This window comes from Bufo bufo, chromosome 6 (genome assembly GCF_905171765.1).
Source record: "Bufo bufo chromosome 6, aBufBuf1.1, whole genome shotgun sequence".
NCBI classification, from domain to species: domain Eukaryota; kingdom Metazoa; phylum Chordata; class Amphibia; order Anura; family Bufonidae; genus Bufo; species Bufo bufo.
The window spans coordinates 368,994,780-369,002,120 of record NC_053394.1 but is presented as its reverse complement, the minus strand read 5'-3'; positions in this window follow the sequence as shown (position 1 = coordinate 369,002,120).

Sequence of the window (7,341 nt, the reverse complement as noted above, 5' to 3'; positions counted from 1 at the left end):
TTGAATGCAAAAATATATTGACATGTCACGTGGATCGGGACACTGAAAAATGCATTTGCAAGATCAATCACAGTATAACACGATGCCCTCGGAGGGACCTGTGACAACAAGGTGTGTGGGTTTGGAACAATTGGAGTCTGCAGGACAGTAACCTTATTGACTTCCCGTTAGTCATGCACCATCCTATAAGTCATAGGCTGGCCTTTTACTGCTTTCTTTTTGACCGGAAACAGGGGCTTGTTTGCGGGAGAATTAGTCACCACCAGGACCCCCATTTGAACATACTGGTCAATCTGAGTGACCACAGATTGTTCTTGTGCATGACTCAAGGGATACTGACTGACTCGGGTTGGTGTACATCCTGGTTTTAAATGTAACATGAAAGGAGTGACATCTAATCTGCCAATATCAGTTTTACCCTTTGCCCACAATTTGTCGGGAACTGGCTGCTCCAATTGTAGGCAAATAAACAGAAAACGGAGCTCACAGTACCGTTGTAAAAATATTATTTTTATTATGACATGATTAAAACATATATAATATATATTGTAAGCCGTTCAAAAGTGAAGATGAGTGACAGAAAAAGTGCCATCCTGGAACTGCACACATGTCAAAAAAGGGGATATACAAGATGAGTCTCAATAACATTGGCTGTATAATAGCGCGATATAGGAGAATATAATAGTCTTACTTACTTTCATGCGGCCGATTCTTTATAAAACGAACTTTTATAATATGTAAATGAGGGCTCTACCAGCAAGTAGGGCGTCTACTTGCTGGTAGCTGCTGCAGAAATCCGCCCCCTCGCCGTGTTGATTGACAGGGCCAGCCGTGATCTCCTCCCCCGACCGGCCCTGTCAGTAATTCAAAAATCGCGCGCCTCTGGTCATTCGGCGCAGGCGCTCTGAGATGAGGAGGCTCGTCTCCTCAGCACTCCCTCAGTGCGCCTGCGCCGATGACGTCTTCTCTTTCGGTGATGTCATCGGCGCAGGCGCACTGAGGGAGTGCTGAGGAGACGAGCCTCCTCATCTCAGAGCACCTGCGCCGAATGACCAGAGGCGCGCGATTTTTGAAATACTGACAGGGCCGGCCGGAGGAGGAGATCACGGCTGGCCCTGTCAATCAACACGGCGAGGGGGCGGATTTCTGCAGCAGCTACCAGCAAGTAGACGCCCTACTTGCTGGTAGAGCCCTCATTTACATATTATAAAAGTTTGTTTTATAAAGAATCGGCCGCATGAAAGTAAGTAAGACTATTATATTCTCCTATATTGCGCTATGAGGAATCTAACTATCCAAAAAAAAAAAATGAGTTTTGCGGGGTGACAGAAACCCTTTAAGAACCACAAGCATGTGCTAAAGTGCATAAACTTGAATGAATTCACAGTGATGACCAAGTATAAGGAATCACCTATATCCAATGCCAGTAGTGCCAAAACAGAGACTCACCTAATAGTGACAGCGTGCTGTACCAACCAGGATGGCGCTACCCCAACGCGCCTTTCAGCGTGCCTTCGTCCGAGGGTAACGCCATCACTTTCTGGTTGTAATAAATCTACTTGTTTCTGTGTCTTTGCTCTCCAATATGCTTTCTTAATAGATCGATGGCTGTAGCCTCTTCTGAGAAAGCGATCCTTTAAATCGCTGGCTTGTTTTTCAAAAGTCACATCATCAGAACATATCCGACGGATGCGTAAAAATTAATTAACCTCAATGGCACTGATTGTTTTTCTGGGATGTAGAGAGGTTTCATGCAAATATGTGTTTACAGCAGTCTCCTTACGGTAAACATCTGTCCTAATGTGTCCCCCAGTGTCTCTAATAACGGATACATCCAAGAAATCCACTCTCTGCTTATGGTACGCATAAGTAAGTTTAATGTTCCTAGAATTGTTGTTTAATAACTTGAAGAACTCATGTAATTGTCCCTCAGTTCCCTGCCAGATCAAGAAGACGTCATCAATGTAATGAGCCCAAAGAGTGGCGCGGTCCATGATGACGTGTCTGTCTGACAGGAAAAGGTCCCTCTCCCACAACCCCAGGAACAAATTTGCATACGAGGGCGCACAAGCAGCCCCCATAGCGGTCCCCTGGAGCTGCAGGAAGAAGGACCCATTGAAGGAAAAGAAATTCCTAGTGAGAACAAAATTTTGAAACTGTAACAGAAAAGAAGCAAATTCCCTATTGCTGGTAGAAAGAAAAAATTCCACTGCCTGCAGACCATCAGAGTGTTGAATACTCGTATAGAGAGACTCTACATCACAAGTCACCATAAAGGTGTCCTCCTCTAGAATGATTCCCTGTATCTTTTGTAAAAAAAAATCTGATGTTTCGACAATTAGTTTTAAATGAAAATCCAATAGTTTACAGATATTTTCTACCATACTGTTACATCCAGATATAATAGGTCTACCTGGAGGTACAGAGGCGTTCTTGTGAATCTTAGGTAACAGATACAGGGTAGAGATAGAGAGTTCCTGGATGATGAGAGCTTCATATATCTGTTTGGAGATGATGTTCCTCTCCAATCCGCTATCCAGAATTTTCATCAATTCACCTCTAAAGGAAAGTAAGGGATTGAATGTTAGTTTTTGATAACACATTTTGTTCCTCAATTGTCTATATGCCTCCGCTAGGTACATATCGCGTGGCCGTATCACTAGGTTACCCCCCTTGTCAGCTGGTTTGTAGAACACTTCCGATATGTTTCTCAATCTTTTCAAACTTTGTCGCTGACAGTCCCTGAAATTACCATGGTGGATAGATGTAGACATTTTTTCAAAGTCTTTACTGACCATCTATACAAACAGGTCTATTGCAGGACACTGCGACAAAGGGGGGAATTTTGGGGATCTTTTACGTATTTCTGGTGGCATATCATTTATAACAGGTCTTCCAAAGTGCGGAGGGCCTGCTGTTCACTTTCAGAATCGAAAATGCCTGAGAAATCCTCTCTGACATGCCACCTCTTCATCATCAGGGATCGCCCAAATAAATGTAAATCCTTAATGGCTGTAAACTGATTAAAGTTGGAACTGGGTGCATATGATAAGCCCTTCTCCAACAATGAAATATCCGTGTCAGAAAATACATGGCTGGATAAATTAATTACCTTAGGCTCTTCTCCAGATGTTTCATGTTTGTAGCTGAATCTTGTTGTCGTTTTCTCCCCGGTCCATATCCATGGTCCATCTTCCTCTTATTGCGAGTCAGGAGGGTGAAATGAGCCCCCTGTGGTTGGGGATCCCCCACGGATGACAGGGAGGACACTGAAGAGGATCTAATTCTACCACACAGGATGTTTGGTCCGGCTCCAGGTGTAAAGCTAGAACCCGGGTTAAAACATCATCGGGGGTCGAATATCTACATGTGTGGCACCATCCTCATTAAAGTGAATATGAGCCCCCAGTGCCTGCAGGACATCAGTACCCAACAAATTGAATGGGATATTTTCTTTTACTAACAACTGTCACCACTGTACTGTCTTTGATTTTTAACTTCATAGGTATGGTCTCTGGGACACTGGCTTATCTATCACGAGGCAAACAAGGCATTTGCCTAGGGCGGCACTTGCTAATGGGGCGGCAAAATGCCTTGTTTGCCCCTTGTCCCATCCGTCTTATACGCTGGTATACTCAGATCCGATGGTATATTCTAACCCCCAGGCGTTCCGATGGTGACGGGGACGTTTGCCTGGGGGTTAGAATATACCATCGGATCTGAGTTTACACGCTCTCATTGAGATCGTGAAAACTCAAATCCGATGGTATATTCTAACCCCCAGGCGTTCCTATGGTGACTGGGACGCTTGCCTGGGGGTTAGAATATACAGGGCCACGCCGCTCACAGGAGTACATTTATAAACTGTAATCAGTAACTTTAATCATCGCTGATCTCTTTACTTGGATCCCTTACTCTTAGCTCCGATAACAGCAGGCAGTGCGGGCGGCGCTCACTCACTGACGTAAGAGTAAGGGATCCAAGTAAAGAGATCAGCGATGATTAAAGTTACTGATTACAGTTTATAAATGTACTCCTGTGAGCGTCGGGGAGGGGGATCTGTGGATGGCACTGTTTAGGGGGGGATCTGTGGATGGCACTGTTTAGGGGAGGGGGATCTGTGGATGGCACTGTTTAGAAGAGGGGGATCTGTGGATGGCATTGTTTAGGGGAGGGGGATCTGTGGATGGCACTGTTTAGGGGAGGGGGATCTGTGGATGGCACTGTTTAGGGGGGATCTGTGGATGGCACATAGGAAGGGGTGGGGTTTAGAGAGGAAGGGGGTTGGCCTTGACAGGAAGGGGTGGGTCAAATTTATATTAGGGGGGTGCCCGAGTTTAGTCTCGCCTAGGGCAGCACAAAACCAATATACACCACTGCTCTGGGATGAAGACCACTTCCCCTGTGAATCCTGATGCGGGGACACACTGTGTACTTATCTGCCATGGCTTAATATAATCAGGATTGGTCACTGTCTTGGCTGCCCCTGTGTCTATTAAGAAAGGAACCTGTTGGTTGCCTACCTGGACTGGTATCTCAATTTGGCAGCCCACGGCTGCTGCAATCATGGCAGATGAGGACACGGGGTTGCCGGCTTCCTATTGTGAGGTCACCAGACCAGGGGTGTGCACTGAACCCTGGTTCTGTGAGTTCACCTGTTGTCCTTGAGGAGGTAACCGGCAATTTCAGCGTATGTGACCAGGTTTGCCACAATGGAAACATCTGAAGTCACCCCCTTCCCCTCTGTTTGGTCTGTCCTTGTTGACCAGACCATGGTCTCTGTTGTCCTTGTACCATATTGATTTTTGAGGATTTGGTAGTGGACATGTCTAGTTCCAAACCCTTTAGCAGCAGCAACAAACTGAGGTAGTGCTGTCACCCTCCATTCAGGCTTACATGCCTTCAGTTTTGTCTGGAGGGCAAGTCTCAGTCCCTCCATGAAAGCAGATGTCAGTAACTTCTCTCCCATAGGTCCAGTGGTATCCCAACCCATGTCTGTCCACACTGTCCATAGTCTAGGCTCAAATGTCACTACGTCTTCTTTAGTCTCCTGTATTATTGTAACGGTCGCGTACACACACACACAGGGGGGAGGGAAGTGACCACTGCGCTCCACCCTTACCGCTGGCCCGCCTACTTGCCTTGCGAGTCCTAATGACAGGGGACAACTGGATGGCAATCCCTAGCTTGTAATAAGTGCAGGGATGACAGACAGACAAACAACAGAACGTGAACGGACCGAGTCAATACCAGGAAAGCTACAAAGTACAAATGGAGCAAGCAGAGAATTGTCAGGAGAAGCCAGGGTCATCAATACCAGGAGAGTCGTGAAGTACCAAAGGAGTCAGCAGAGGATCGTCAGGAGGAGGCCGGGTTCAGAATACCAGGAGAGCAGCAAAGTACACAAGGAGCAGGCAGAAGATCGTCAGGAATTCAGCAGGAGGTAAGTACGCCAGGAAGGACAAAATCACAGGTGGAACCTAAATTAACAGGCAACCTGTGGCCAGCAGGCTGCCTGTATTTATAGTGGGGAGTGAGGGTCATGTGACGTGGCCAGCGTCACATGTAGGACAGACCAAGCAGTCGAGCACCGAGTGATCAGCTCGGCGCTCAAGGCAGACTTAGGAGCAGGGGGCCTCCCAGCTAGCAAAGCCGCCCTGGGAACGAGGTCAAACACAGATCCTTGCTCCTGAAGCTAAGCAGCAGGTCTGCGGCTAATGGGAGACCGAGTGCACCTTCGGAACCCCGTTACAGTACCCCCCCCCCCCCCTTTTACGAGGGGCCACCGGACCCAAGACTTCAGGCAATGGCCTTTCAGGGTGTTCTAAATGAAATTTTCGAACAAGTCTAGGAGCATGAACCTCCCTGGCAGGTACCCAAGATCTCTCTTCAGGTCCATACCCCTTCCAGTGAATCAGGTACTGCAAGGAATTACGCACCTTCCTGACATCCATTATTTTAGACACCACATACTCGACAGCATCATTAGCAAGAACCGGCAGAGGCGAGGCTTTCGATGGTACTACCGGTTCAAAATATTTTTTAAGCAGAGATTTATGGAACACATTATGAATGTGGAATGACTCGGGCAGCTCCAACCTAAATGATACCGGGTTAATCACCTCCTTGATCTTATATGGTCCAATAAAACGAGGAGCAAACTTTTTAGAATCTACCTTAAGAGAGAGATTCTTGGAGGACAACCTTACCTTATCCCCAATCTGAAAATTCACTCCCCTTGAACGTCTCCTATCGGCCTTGAGTTTCTGAGAACTTTGAGCCTTTTCTAAGTTCGATTGAACCCGGGCCCAAACTGTGCACAGTTCAGAGGAGAGCCTATCCGCCTCAGGGTTAGAGGAGGAGACGGATGACCCAGAATGAAAACGGGGATGGAAACCATGGTTACAAAAGAAAGGTGTAACCCCAGCAGAAGAATTGAAACAGTTATTCAAAGCAAATTCAGCCAATGGAAGAAATTTCACCCATAATTGCTGGTCATCAGCAACATACAACCTCAGGAATTGTTCTACAGACTGATTAAGGCATTCAGTCTGCCCATTACTCTCAGGGTGGTAGGCAGAAGAAAAAGACAATTAAATTTTACATTTTTGACAGAAGGCCCTCCAGAATTTGGACACAAACTGCACACCCCTGTCAGAAACAATTTTTTCCGGGATACCAAGTAATCGAACAATTTCTTTCACAAAAATAGACGCCAGGGTTTTGGCATTTGGGAGTTTAGACAGGGGAATGAAATGGACCATCTTGCTAAACCTATCGACCACTACTCAAACTACAGTCTTACCCTCCGCCGGCGGTAGGTCAGTTATAAAGTCCATCGAGATATGGGACCAGGGTCTACTGGGAATGGGTAGGGGGTCGTAGGTTACCAGCAGGGCGAGTCCTAGGTGTCTTGGACCTGGCACAAACCTCACAGGCTGACACGTAGGACTTGACATCCCTAGTAAGAGTGGGCCACCAATAAGATCTAGAAACCAGATCCTTAGTGCCCTCAACACCCGGATGTCCACAAAAGGCAGAATCGTGACACTCACCCAACAGCTGGAGACGAAATTGTACGGGAACAAACAACTTATCTGTTGGGGTGGATACCGGTGCCAGATGTTGTTCAGACCTAATGCGAGCCAAGATATCCTGGGTTAGAGCTGCTATGAAGATTTTTGCTGGTAGCATGGGTTCAGGTAGTACCTCAGTAGGTTGAAAAGCATGGAAGCTCCAAGATAATGCGTCCGCCTTCACATTTTTACTTCCCGGCCTGAACGTAATGAAAAAATCAAAACGAGTAAAAAACAGATCCCATCTGGCTTGACGGGGATTCAA